The following is a 15858-nucleotide window of genomic DNA, read 5'->3' as shown; positions in this document are numbered from 1 at the left end:
GCTCTTAAGTGATCAGGGATTTAAAAAAAAATAAACAATAACAGCTCTCAGATCATTGCCAATGGGCCTCAAGAGGTATTTAACCCGTTTGAAGATCAGGGCCTCATCTTGACTTTTTAAGAAAAAAAAGAAAAAGATTTCTCCCTTAGAACGATAAAGTTAAGATTGATTTGAAAAGTTGAATTTATATATTTTTAAATTGCAATCGTATTTTTAAAGGAAATATATAGCAAGCTTTCAACAGTAGTTTATATACCTACTTTAGTATATGCGATAAAAATTTCAAGTCGAAATTTAATAGGTATGAATTGAACAATCGTAAGAAAAATTATATTTGGCTTGTTGCCCATAATAGAAAGAAGAAAAGGATGTTTAACACCACAAAAGTAACCATAAATCATATTTTAAAAGTTATAAATAACTCTAATTTTTGTATAAATAAACTTACGTAACATTGAATAATTTATATATTTATACATGAATTTTTAACTTATATATAATGCTCAACTGGCATTTGAGTTTTACTGCGTAGATGCACTAAAGTCAGCGTGAAGGAATTTTTATCCTTTCCATTTTTATCATCGGGTTCACAACACTTTCATTGACACGTGTCCACTCTCAACAGGAAGCAAGTTATTTTAAAATTAATTCTCGTTTATATTAAATTCAATTTTTATATTTTTTTACCTGCTTAAAAATTGTTTATGATAGTTTAAACATAATTAGCGTCAGAAACATCGCAGCGATAGAAAAATAATTGGAAAACTATTTATAACTTTAAAAGTTTTTGCCTTAACTTAATTATTATTTAAAATATTCGCTGTTTTAATTATTACTTTTTAAAACATATTCTTTAGAATTATAAAATAAAAAAAAAATTATTTAGAAACTTAGTTACAAGCTTAAAAATTATTTTCTACTTAAAAAATTGTTTACAATAAAAAGAGAAAAAAGTTCATAACATTAAAAATCATTTAAAGTTAAGGGAAAAAAATCATTTATAATGCTAAACATTCCAAAATTCTCAAGGAGAAAAGAATTATTAATTAATTTACATTTCAACGTTTCGAAACGTAATTATTATGCTATATATTCAAAGAAAATAATAATTGTTTAATGATGATAATAAATTTCTATCTGATTTAATTTAATAATAAATAATTTCTTTCATAAATCACTTTGATGTTTCTAATAAATTTTTTAAATAATTATTTACGATTGTTAAATACACGAATAATATTAAAAATCTTAACGATTTTTGCTTCAGATCTCATTTCAATTCCGTGTAGATCTGTATTATTGATACCTTATACAAAGAAATAAACATGCAGATATATTCATTTATCTTCATCTACGATAGGCATTGAAGATATCGGTACATGAATATAAACTGTAATAAGTTATCTTCGGATGTTATAAACGAATTAAGTATATGAGCAATATCACAGCTTTTTTCTAAAACTATATATTTATATATAGCAGGGGGATATATAGCGTATTAACAGGTGTCGTTCGGGGATGTAGACATTACCTTTAGGCAAAATTTTCAAGGACAGACAAACAATAAAACTTACTTCCGAGAAAAATCTTGCATGTCAATCCCGTTAGCATATTAGTGATGTTAATTATACGTTAGGATTTAAAGATTTCACAAAAGATTTTTTTTCGTATTATTATTGTTAGTACATTTTAATAAAATGTAATTTTTGTTACCAAGTGTATTTTTAAATGAAATATTTATAATGTTTTTTACATCTTTATTTAAAAAAAAAACTAAAGATGAACGAACTTTCGTTGTGTAATATATATAAAATATTACTGAAATTTATATTTTAAAAGAAGTAATTATCTATTTTAATTAAATTTTACTGTGTAAAGTCCGTTTGATATCTTTCACTGGAGGAAAGTAATCCCTGAGAATGTTCTAGCGAATGTAGGTCAAAGTGTCTGTAGACGTTTGGAAAACGATACTGCGCTCGACATGTTTTCCTTCCCTCCTGTTCTCTGTTCACCTTTGACCCCATCTGGCAGGAAGTAATAGTGAGGGGGCAGACATGAAAATTACGGAAGAAATTTTTACAGGTGTTTGTTTAATTTAGAATACGTAATCCTTACGTAACTTCTTTAACTTTTATCGTTTTTTTATTTGTTTAAATAACAAAAAGATTATTTATTTTACTTCATTTTAACATTTTTAAGTTGATAACTCGTACAAAAATTGATTTTTCTGCATAATTTATTAATCTAAAATCACTTAAATACTCTTCATTTCTAAATGAACACATTTGTAGTAGCCTCCGGATACTAACAAAAGAAAATGATCATTAAATCATTGATGATATTCTAGCGAATTTACTTAACAAACTGTTCATCTTTTGTGTTCTGATTTTTAAATTAGGTTACCTTAATATATATATATTTCCTTTTTGAATCAACGTTTAATTAATTTATCCACTTTCAAAGGTAAAAAATGTTAATATTTATTTAATATTTCTCTTAATAGATATAAAATAAATTATTTAATAAACAATAAAATTAAAAAAAAATTATATTATAATATATAATAACTTTTTGTTTTGAATATACGTAAAACATTTGTTTGTTATCAGAAAAATTTTTTATTCCTTTTCCCAGACGAATTTTTGCAATTTTGATAAAAGAAGAAGGGTAAAATGCTGTTGTAACTTTGGTACAAATGTCAAAGAGAATTTCTAGACACATCGGTTATGACCTAAGAAGTATTGCAAGATAAGCAAGAAGACGCACATCCCTCTGAAGGGCCCCACAGTTGAGGGTTAGAGACCGCTAGAAATGAGATGCGATTCTTAACGAGCTCGATGTCTTTCGGCAACATTATCCCTACCTTACTTAACTAAAATTAAAATATTTTCCCGACAAAACTTAACTAAATATAGATATATATATTAACAGTAGAAAATTTATCCATTAAAATAATTTTTATACGTTTTACGACTATAAAAAGTATAAGTAAAACGATTAATTTTGTTTAATTCTATATTACGCAATGCACTAATGATACTTTTCGTTAGCTCTTAAGTGATCAGGGATTTAAAAAAAAATAAACAATAACAGCTCTCAGATCATTGCCAATGGGCCTCAAGAGGTATTTAACCCGTTTGAAGATCAGGGCCTCATCTTGACTTTTTAAGAAAAAAAAGAAAAAGATTTCTCCCTTAGAACGATAAAGTTAAGATTGATTTGAAAAGTTGAATTTATATATTTTTAAATTGCAATCGTATTTTTAAAGGAAATATATAGCAAGCTTTCAACAGTAGTTTATATACCTACTTTAGTATATGCGATAAAAATTTCAAGTCGAAATTTAATAGGTATGAATTGAACAATCGTAAGAAAAATTATATTTGGCTTGTTGCCCATAATAGAAAGAAGAAAAGGATGTTTAACACCACAAAAGTAACCATAAATCATATTTTAAAAGTTATAAATAACTCTAATTTTTGTATAAATAAACTTACGTAACATTGAATAATTTATATATTTATACATGAATTTTTAACTTATATATAATGCTCAACTGGCAAATAAATTAAAATTATTTAACTATTTAAAAATGTGATTAAATTTTACGTTTCAACGGAAATTACGTATTATGTATATTTAATACTAAAATAAAGCGTTAAAATTTAATTTATTCAAAAGCTGAAGCAGCGGTCTTTCATCGTAAATAATTGCATACGTCAAAACAAAGCTCTAAAATTTTCGAATTCTTGTTGTTGGAGGAAAAAGAAAACTTTATTATCGTAGATGTGGTTTTATCAATGTCAAGAAAGTTCATGCAATAGGTTAGTGATAAGACAGGAATAATTAATCATTATGAAAGATGTTAGCTTATCATCAAAATTTGTCTATGAATGCTGATGAATAGTATATACACCCCTCTTAAATTTATATTAAATAATTGAGATATTTTATTTGACAATTATATATATATATATATATATAACTTTTTCTCTCTATAGAAGTTTTATAAGTGGAATATATATATATATATATTCCACTTATAAAACTTCTATAGAAAGAAAAAGTTATGTAGTAAAGACCAACTTGAGCTTAATAATTTATTATTTTAAAGACTTATAAAACGGTAGTTATTTATTTATTATTTTTTAAAAATCTGCTTGATATTCTTAGAGCATAAGTTTTGATGAGATATCAGCTTTCAAGAATCAGTCACTCGATTCTAATACGCCGCACTGCACCAGGAAGTCGAAAATAAAAAAAGCATAGGGATGACGGATCAACATTTTGATTTACGTGCATTTTTGAAACACCGGGAATGAAAATAAACGAGTATTTTTATCCTGAAGTTAATAAATAAAAGAGGAACCCAGGTAGCTATTCAGTTGCTGATTCCTGCTGAGTTAGAATGGTTGGCAATGGAGTGAGATAAAGAGATACCCCATTACACCGTGTAAGTAGGGTGTTAAAAAGAGTAAAGAAAGTAAAATATTTTTTAAAAATACACTCACCTTAATTCGTATAATTCACCAGATGCGCAGCATCTAGTAAAACAAAAATAAATTGTATATAGTATATACTTTTATAATCTATTACAAGTCATTTATACCTATCAACTTGTATATAAATGTACGGATAATATATGTAATAAATTAGTTACGTATAAATGTTTTTACGTAATATACACTTAATCAATAGCTTATAAATGTAACACGTGACACAGTCTACTTATGTGTAATCAATTAATTTAATTTAAGCAAATGTAGGTCTGCCTATTTTCAACTAGTTGTAATAATAATAAAAACAATTTAACGAATTATATGGGAACTATTTTCTTATTATTTAGAAATAAAATTTTAAAAAACAATTTACTGCAATCTGTTTTCCATCTGTTGAATGAATTGAAAGACAGGTTGCACTTTTGGCACCAGTATATTAAAGGGATATACAACACAAAGCATATTTAAATTTAAAAGCCTTTGGTTTTAAATTTGTATTTAATTATAATTTTAATTTATTAAGTATTTTAATTAATTAAAAAATTATATAAAATACAAATTAAATTTTTGCTATTTAAAAGTTATTTAACACAACTTTATTTTCTTTTTTTCTTTCTTTTCTTTAAAACTTTATGTATATTTATATACCTGTTTTCTTTGTAAGGACTATTCTATATAAAATTTTGAAAAACTGATTGTTGAGCTTTTAATTTTTAAAAATGTCTTAAACTCAGAATGAGTGCCAAGTAAAATATGCTGAATCAGACATTTGATATTGTATTTTATGGCTTCTACTTTATCTTCTTAACTATCAAAATAGGAAAATTAGGGATGTTTCCATTTTAGTTTTAAACAAAGCGTTGTTTTAAACACAAACAAAGGGAAAAAAATCTAAATACCGTGCTAATTATTTACTTTACAGCTATTTGTTTAAGTTAAGAAATTTAAATAATATTAATTCTCTTTGTTGAGAAATCGAATTTTTTTAAAATAATTATTAATTTATATTAATAAATTAAAATGTTTACATTTTATAACTGACAAGAAATTATTTTTATGTTATTTTTATAAAGAAATTTTAATTTATTTTATGAGAAAATGAAATTTGTATTATTTAAAAGTTATAAACTAGTTTATTGCCTTAAGAAACTGAAAGTTTTAAACAATAAATAAATACTTATATACAATATATTATATAATTTAACTTAGATATATCTATTATAATGTATTTGGTATATCATAAAACAAACTACGTTCCATATATGTCAGATTTGACCTTCACCAACGTTATACAATAGAAAAATTGGATGATGTCGTATTAACTATGTCAGCATAGGAAAAGCCTACAATTCAGCATCACTACATAACCTACTTCGTTAAGGGAATCGTCTAAGCATCCAATAAATGTTTGATTTTTCTCTTTGTTGTTCGCCATTTTTTGATATTGACCTTGGAATATACCTGAATTAATAGACATTCGATTCAAGGTCTTATATGAAGCGTCAATGATTTATCAACATCCATAATTCTTTGCCTGAAGGCAATTAGGAAATAGAAAAAAAAGGTCTTTATTATTATAAATCCGACTTCCTGGTTTGGAATGATTTAATTGAAAAATTCTTCATACTTGTCCTTTATTTCTAAATTGTAAATATTTTACTTAACTGAAATTTCAATTGTTTTAAGTGAAATATTATTCTTGTTAATATTAGTAATCTTTTTATTTTGTAACTTGTTGGGACATCTAAATATCCGTATCGGTTGTGTGACAATGTCGTCATACATTACGTTTGATCGGATACTAAAACCTACGCAAGTTTTAAAATAGTATATAATTTGGTCTGAAGAAATATATAAGATATTCTGTATCTAAAACTACTTTTCCAATGAAATTGAGGATTAGTGGTTTTCTGAAACTGATCACGTCAACATGTTTACAGTAACACCTTATGCATTTATTGGTCTGTCGTCTGGAAACCTTGCAAATTGTTTATTGATTCAAGCATTCGATGATACCTGTAGAAGCATCCTTTTGTAAATCCATCATACATACACAAAATTAATAACTTACTTTAAAAAAATTGAACATCATCTTTTTAATATTGACGTATATATTTTATTCCGTATGCCTAAAATGAAATTTGAAAATTATTTACACAATTTTTATTAAGGTTTATTTCTTATATATCTTAAATTTACTTTTCGGTGAAAGCAGTTTATATTTACTTTTCATATTTTATCAAGAAGGAAGTATCATTTTGACGAAAATCTTTCGTTTAGTATTGATTTTTTTTTTGCTGAAATAATGAAACATGATCGGAATAAACAATCTAAAAGATCTCTTATGACTTAAGAAGCGTTAAACGTTTATCTGGAATAATATTCATAACATAACTTCAATGGAAGAAATTAGCAAGTTATAACCATTTTTAGAGATCTTTATGTGTTTCAATGTAGAACTAATGAAGCAATTATCGTTCTCAACTAAACTAATCCATGCTGCCAATTATACTACCATCGATTGAAATCCGTTCGAATTCCTTCTGATGGTATCTTCTTTTTTTATCCTTCCAATAACGTTTCCATGTTTATCCGTCTCTTCCAATCACCATGACAACCGCCTGGAATCTTCCTGTCTCCCATCCGACATGGGATCTTTCGTTCGATATTAATTTTATCCAATGCAAGCGAGTTCTGCACGTTCCTTTTTGTAATATTACTAAAAATCGCCTTGTAACAGGCTTCTAGCATTAATATCTGTTATAGAGTTATATGTAGATCTTATATATCTATTATGGATATATTAAGAAAGATATTTTTAAGATTTTTCTCAATGTTATATATAAAAGTGAAACTGTTCCTGAAACAATTTGGTCAAGTTTATTGACTCCGGAAGCACGACCAAGGTCATGAGTCACAAGGTCGTTGTCCTAACTGACAGGTTTTGAAGGGGGACTAAGGGATGATATAGGTGTGAATGACCTTACTCAATCTCCACCTTAGTTTTTTGGGTTTTTCCCATTTACGTGTTCGTTTCTTGAATATTAATTCAGTATTATAGTATTTGTCGTAGAAAAGGATAGCAATTTTCACTAATACGATCCTCAAAGTACAATTTATTATCGCATAATGAAGATGAAAATCAAACGTCTGACTTATAAATGTTAGAAACACGTTTTCATTATTAAGCTCCGTATTCGAAAAAAAGGCAAAAGAAAAACACTATAGTGATTCTACGTGAAGAAGATTGTGTTGGAAACAGAAACAGGTCATTGCCACACGTTTGGGGCAAATGGCCCTTCTGGCCTCATCTTTCCTAACTTGCCCAGCTGCTACTCTTCTTGTCCCCACCGTGGGAATTTTGGTGCTTAGCTTTATTCAGAACAAAGAAATTCTAAACTGAAACCTATTCAAAGCTTTAACTCGAGTTAAATATAGAAGCACCGAAAAATAATTCAAGATATTTAATAAAATATTCGATTTTAAAAGCATTTCTTTTCCTTTTTAATGAAACCGTGATATGGGTTATATATCATTTCAAATCTGAATCATAGCCATGACGACAAATGTCGATATAACTGATATTTTAAACCTGACGACGTGTTATTGATTTCGGCACACATTTTTGCTATAAGTCACGAATCTAATTTAAGTGTATGAAGCCTCAAAATAACATATAATCCTACATCAACCAAATTTAAAAGTTAATAACCTAGAAAACACGACAAATTTTCTGTATTAATAAATAAGAAGAAAGTATATTTTAGTAATAATTAACTGGTAGAATACGTAGAACCAATGAAATTTCTAAACAATGAACATTAATGTTCATTTTACTATTGCATGATACGTAATCTGTTATCATCAGAACACGTACAGTAAATTATTCTTTTTGATGTGGTTTCTCTTAGCACGAATAGAATTGGAGAGCTTCATGAATGATGGCAACTATTGTTTCCTACACCATTGTACAGAGGACAAATTCCCGCTCACATTAGACAATGCCTGTTATTAACCTGTTATAATAGTTTGCAACGGTCGGTGTAGTTTCATATTCAAGGTTAGATTTCGTTTGTCGGAAGTCAGCCTTGTACAGTACGTGATAAGAAATTGTCACCTTGAATATCGTTGGAGCAACGTAAATTCTCAGTTGTATGGGTGTATATTTATAAACAGATTCAGAAAATAAATCCATTCATTTATTTTTAATCGTTTAATAAAGCGAAGTAATGAAGTTAAAAGGTAATTATAACACTAATCGACTTTGCCTTTCAATGTTTGGTTTAATGAAACAATCTAATATGCAATGTACGGTTACATTAAATAAAAAAAAAATATTCATACATAATATTTCCTGATTTGATTATATGTTGCATCATTTACAGGTGCAATAATTAATAAAATTATAGTATAGGTAAGTTGGCAGAGGTCCAAAAAATATCGAACTTCTTGTAAGAAAGAAAATTTCGTATTAATATAAACAACATAAGAAACTCAATATATTTTTTATTAATAAAAGTGCAGTACTAATTAAGCATGGAAATTTTTATCTTTTATCGTAAATGTCTAGACATAACATCGATAATTAGTTGGAATATGTGGCACTGAATTAAAATGTTTAAGTTACATTAGGTCAGTAGGAGAGGTAGGTTGATGATGATTCAGATCTGCAATCGATAAGCGGAACTGACAAATGATTGATTGTTTGCACTTATGTTGGCGTGGCGTTTATCGGATACTACCTACGGTATAATATGTACAATCCCATTGGATTAAAACAAATAAAATCAATTTTCAAGTATTTTATTTGTTACCGGGTAAATAGAATTCTATTTTTTTAAGTGCAAAATATTGGTTAAAGGAAGCTTTACTGCAATAGTCAGGTGTTACGTAGTGAAAACAACAACACAGGAAATGACACGAATTTTAAGGCGTTGTTAATGCATAATTTTGTGTATTTTTTTAGCAAAGAATCTTGCACGAAAGTAATTTACGTAATGAGATATTTACAAAATAAAATTATTAAACAGTTTATAATTCTATATTATCGATTTTCGTTATTACAAACATTAATAGAAAACTCGGTTAATAGATATATTTAATATTGCCATTTCAGCTCAAATTACTTTAAAATTTTATAAAATTCTCTACAGTAAAATTACTCTTTAATGTATAAATAAATTTATAATATAAAATTAAACATATAGTATTTAAATTTATACGTAAATATAAATTTTCATTTTTAAGTCATAATTTTCTGTTAATTTTAGTTTTTTAAGTATATTTTTTCGCACATTCTTCTCATTATAATATTAATGAATGAAAAGATAATTATGCTCTCGGTTTCTTTAAAAATAATCAAGCTGAACATATTTATGTTTACACATCCTTCACATCAAATATATTAACTATATTTATTTTTAACGCTTAAGTTTAAATGTTTTTAACGCCTTAATAAGAAAAAATATACTATAAATCGCAAAAAAAATTAATTTTATACATTCCTAGCTTCATTTTTATTAAAAAGGAGAGGAATACTTCCGTCTATGTTTTATTAATATCATTAGATTTGGTATATTTAAACATAGGACTTAATTAATTTTTGGGGGGTCCTGTTAGGTTATAGTAGACTATATTTTTTAATTATATTACATTATAACTATAAATTTCTAGATCTTTTAAGGATTTCAGGAATACAGGTAATCGTAAGCATAGTTCTAAACAACTCGATCCTGTATGGGTTGAGTCAAACCTATTCATGACGCAACGAGTGACAGACAAAGATGCAATAAATTTTTTTTTCTTCCATAAATCTTACCGAGCGAGAGTACAATATAGAAAATAAAAGGGTAATGTCCAGAAGTGAATAGACAGTAAACAAAACTGTCGCTTCCTCATTCCGGACTAAAAGAAAAATCCGTTTGTCAACCGTGCATTCTCAAGAGTTTACTGTTCTAGACGTGTTTCAGCGGTCATTAGCATCATAGGAAACATATCTACTATCTTGGATCCTTTAAAAAAAAAAAAACCAATTTAATCGTACAAGTTTTTATTTTCAATCGGGCGAAAAATTCACTTCCTACGATAATTCTTATGGTTTGATTTTAACTCATCTTCGATGGTAATAACTTGTGGCAATTACCGAATTGAAGTTCACTGTCCTTTTGATGGTGTCGGATCTTTCAAAACGAGAATTCCGGTTTTACGATTGGCTCAATGGGATGTGACGAAACAGGCGGATATCGTTTCTCCATAATTCTTTGATGCGAGAATCGTTTCCGCTTCTGCGCAGATATTTCCGAAAAGACCGCGTGACCATTTTTGAATTACCAAATAAATTATCTCTTGGACAAATATGACTGACCTGATCTCTTCCATAAGAGTATTCTTGTCGTAATTCAGGTGAAAGGCCGCCGCTTTACTCGTAAAATAATAAGCTCTGTAGAAAGAATCGGGACATTAGCCTAGATTGCTTCACATTTTGTCGCGATGAAAGTGAGACGCTCTGTGGTACTGAAAGTCAGTAAATATTGCCAACAGGAAAAAACCTAGATCTGACTTACGTAATTGTTTTTTTAACATATACGTAATGCATATGTAGTCGTTCCCGCCAAAAAACTTGCAGAACACTACTCGCGTGTATTCGTGTATTCATACCAATTTTATATCTTTCATATTATTGTTTCATGTATCTCTATATTAATATTCTAATATAAAAATTTAAAATTTATGCTACGTTATTATTATTTTTAAAACTTGTTTGTCATCTTTTATAAATTTAAATTTTATACTTAATAAACACTAACTTTATGTGACGTCTGTCTATTTTTAAAATTAACCTAATAGCAAAAAATACCAAGCGAGCAAACGATAATTTTTTTTGCTTTATTCATGCCAAATAATATATTATTAATTAATGATATTATTAGTAATATTAGCGAATTATATTAATTATAAATTTAAATATTACTCAACTCAGTCACGTGACTATAAAATGGCACCCATTATTAGAAGTAAGTTCGATTTTTCGATATATAAATTCATATCCAGTTTCATCTTAGCTGGTTTGATTCAAAACAATTCGTACGGTGTTATTTCGTAAAACATTTAATAAAAAACGGATAGATAAAAATGAGGATGTATGAATAAATAAGTTAGACTCAAACAAAAGTAAGCCTAACTGATTTATGGCGGAATGCTTTGTTTCTGATTTCGTGTGACATTTTCACTTCCTATTCATCAGATCGATAACACGCTATCGATTTTTAACAACAGCTGGGTACCATCTCATTTAAAGATCCCAAATATTCACTAAGTTTGTGCGCATTTAGAATCTTTATCGGGTTTGTATCTTAAAGAGGCATTCTGCCAAACTGTTCTTATGCTTTACAAAGTTCATCGTCCTTACGTAGTTACTATGAACCTCTCCATTTATACCATTAAAAACAAATAAAAACACTCAAACTACAAAAAAACTCTACTTATTTTTACACAATTAAACTTCTACCTATTTGTAAATCATCTTTTTTAAAACTTCATTAAACACACAAAAGTGAAGATAAAACGTTCCTTTTTACCAAATTTAGTAAGCAAAAATAGGTAAAAAACAAATATATATATACAATTTTTACAGATTTCTACCAATATATTTTAAAACAATAACAGGTTTGGCTAAATGGGGATATAATTTCGAGTTAGACTACAATATTACTAATTAGTTAAGAAGAATTTTTGGATTTTTATATATCGTGTATATACCAAGAAACAAAATTAAAAACTCCTATATATAGATGATTTTTCCTGTATGTGTAGAGCATGCGCCATAATTGAGTCTAGTGACATCATACTGCGTGGTATCACATCAACGTAATGCGGAAGAGAAGTTTGTCTGGATGTTTTCGTTGAGTTCTGTTATCATTGCCAGAACCATGAACGAAAATAGGTTAGCGGGTCTGTAAAAACGTAATGGGTTCATTTTTTACACGCGAAATAAATTTGTAATTTAATAAGTTTGGTTAAATCATATTATATAATCTTTTCCATCTGTGTTTCTTTAAGTAATTTGAGTTCAAATTACGTAAAATTCAGCAACACATAGATGTATAAAAAAATCAAAAAATCGATAGTAAAAAAAAACTAAACCATATAGTTTTTATATATTAATATATAAATATACATTCAATTAAATAAAATTTCTTTAATTTAATTAAATTTTTTAATGTCGTGAGTGAAAGAATTTAGATTGATTTTTTTCTCTTATAACAAGTAAATCTGCATAACATGTTTATAAAATTATTCAATTTATATATATATACACATATATAGAATCATTTAAAACGTACATTGCCTTACGTAAGAAAATGAGAATAATACTTACTGATGCACATTATAATTTGATTCTATATAAAGACGGTAATTTTATACTTGTACAAACACAAATATTGTATAATCTTGATAAGAAAAACTATGAAAAATTTACTGTATATATATATATATATATATATATATAGGCTATATAAGAACTGTGCAAGAGTGAAATCTCAACATCGAGAACACACTTGACAGATGAACGACTCTCTTCAAGTACAGACATAAAAACGTCCACCCGGTTTGTAAGAACGAGTTTATTCGTAATAGTACAGGCTAGGAAAAAGTACTGTAGGATTTGCCCTACTCTGGCTGTCTTGTTCGCTTGATCTCGAGTAGGTGTATAGTTTCTACTATAACATATTTCACTAAACAAATAGGTTATCTCATATGCTTGTATCTTCCTAGGTCACGGAGAAAATTTATGAATTATACTTTTTTTATTTATACATATAAGGATAAAATAAATTTATACGATTATATAAGTTTTAATGTTTATATAATTTTATTTAAAATTTTTCCTGAATTTGAAATTATCTTAACTGTCGCAAATGTCGCAATATTCTTAGAATTGTGTCAGAAGGTGGTATGACATACTAAAAAATGCATTGAAAAAAACGCAAGTCTGATGAAAGGTTATCGAGTGGCACATATGGAAAAAATTCTGCTCGATTAAATAGCACGAGTTTTCCATATTTTGAATGTCAATCGATTGTTTTCTGGTTCAGAAAAAAAGGAAGAAAGTGCGTTCCTTATCGAATATTTTATTCGATAAAAGGATTAAACGAAAGCAAGCTGGAAGTTTCCTACTTGCAGGTAGTTCAAAGTAAGAATGATATTGAACCAGTGCAGTTTCCGTTTTGTAAATCGAGCATCTTCAGACAGACAAAACTTAAAAGGATGACGTCATATCTGGGTGGTTGGGGTGTTCGTTCAATAAATAGAATAGCCTCACCATTGACTCGGTCCTTCAACTTCGCCTGTAGCAAACCAACAGCCTGTTTGGCTTGCTGCGTCGGACATTCAACTACGTTGTCTTCTACGCATAGTCCAATTGTGTGTCTTCCAGTGATGGATTCTATCCTCTTTGCTCTTATAGGGATCCCCTTTACAGTTATTCAGAAGTAGGTTTAATCGCATGCATCTAATACAAAAGGGATACCGAAGAGTGGATCCCAGGCAACCAGAAAGAAAAAATGCTTCTGAATATTTCCATTTTTATAGCGTATATCTGGTATCCAGGTGTAAAAATATTCCAGATATTTTCTTTTAAAAATCAAGATGTAGGTGGAAATAAATAGCAACGTCCTTTTTATAACTTATACGAAGTCCACTAACCTCATCTTTTCACGGGAATATTGGCTGTCGATCAATGCAAAGGCGTGGTTAGTCCGTTTGTTTCTACGAATGTGTATTGTCTAATATCTTTTTTAATTGCCTGACTGAGAAAATAAAAATGGTCGTTTGATATTAGAGTTTAAAATACAGTCGAAATTTAATTACTAGCCAGAATTAAATGGGCATCTTCTACATCTCTAGCGATTTATCGCCGCCTCTTAACCGATTTTGAAACGTTTTCCTAATCTTAGTTTGTCCTTTTTTCTCTGGAAGTTAACAATTTTTAGCCACTTGTCTGTTTTAAATCACTTCCAACGTAACTGAGTAAACAGTCGGCATTATAAACGACATTAATTTACAAGTTTAATTACTGATGCGTTTCTGTAAATGCCACATAAGTTTATTAAAATAAATAGGCGAACTCCGAAGATAAACTGAATTTATTCACACTTTCCCTGTGTCTTTTGCCCACCTTTTGAATATTATCGTTTCAAAACCCGTCATTCGTTTGTACGTCAAGAAGAAAAAAATTATCTGGTTTAATGAAATAATAAAAAAGCAGTATTCGTTGCACTGTTCTAGATATCTGAATTATTATTTCTTTCAACGAAAACGTTTAATTATTAATCTGTTAAATTATCTGCATTGTTAACGAAAACGATATTTTTTATATACAAAAAAATAATTAGCATGTGTGGAGAAATGTAATATAATAAGGCCTATAATAAAAAGAAAATTAATTTTAAAATTGATATTTGCTAGATTAATAATTATAATAATAAATTAAAAAGAGAAAGAATCGGGGCTGTGTTAATTTTTAATTTTAGAAATTAACCTAGATTTGATAAACCAAGAACGTTTTTAACATAAATTAACAATAATGGGTCACATCCATATATTATCACCCTTAAATGACCAAGTTGACGCTGTACCGGTAGAGAGAACATGCAGGAAAAACCCCCTTACATACTAATTTTATAAATATAAACTGTGTAGAATGAAATCTATACAGTTATTATTTATATCTACCGGTAGTACGAAACTATAGAAGCAAAACTACTTACCGACATACACAGTGGAGTTGATAAAGTATCATATAGTCTACTTAAAGCTTCGAACTTGCACATATTGGCTTGATGCCCACGTGCAATCTAAATATTAAGTTGGTGTGCATATACTACGCACCCATACATAATTTAACTGTACTGTGTAACAACACAATTATTAAGTTGTCAGCATAGGGAAATAATGTCTTCAAGGTCTCCAACTTTAAACCTTAGGAGAGAGAGATAGACAGAGAGAGTACAGAATCGACCTTGAGGTTCGCTACCCTAGCGCACTACTAGGTTCAGGTGGAGAGATACTGCAATGGCTGTGGTGTCGGCCTCTGTTGGCCAATCGTGTAGCTGGAGCGAGTATCATGGCAGCCAACAGCACAGCGCGTACTCCTGACTCAATGGTACATATGGTGGGTGTAAACAAAACTGACTCATATACCATCCTGATCGACTTAAACGATTGTTTGTGTATAAACCGTTTATCACTGCATCGTCACACATTGATAAATTTATAACCTACGCTAACTCGTTCCTATTAATAACGTTTTAAATGCTACACAGCCGATAAATTATATAAATAATTCGATATAATTAAT

General features: G+C 28.4%; 1 long non-coding RNA gene across 1 annotated transcript; it reads right to left on the bottom strand.

Annotated features, from left to right (window-relative positions):
• Positions 1–4511: 4511 nt before the first annotated feature.
• LOC111623062 lies at positions 4512–15561 on the bottom strand. Its single transcript, XR_002756383.1, has 2 exons — positions 15269–15561; positions 4512–4544 (listed from the first exon to the last, which is right to left on the bottom strand). It is a non-coding gene; the product is annotated as an uncharacterized LOC111623062 (long non-coding RNA).
• Positions 15562–15858: the final 297 nt, after the last annotated feature.

This window comes from Centruroides sculpturatus, unplaced genomic scaffold, assembly GCF_000671375.1.
Source record: "Centruroides sculpturatus isolate CEXI.00-Female unplaced genomic scaffold, Cexi_2.0 scaffold237, whole genome shotgun sequence".
Classification (NCBI taxonomy): domain Eukaryota; kingdom Metazoa; phylum Arthropoda; class Arachnida; order Scorpiones; family Buthidae; genus Centruroides; species Centruroides sculpturatus.
Note: the sequence above shows the minus strand (reverse complement) of the source record. Positions and strands in the feature narration are given on the sequence as shown.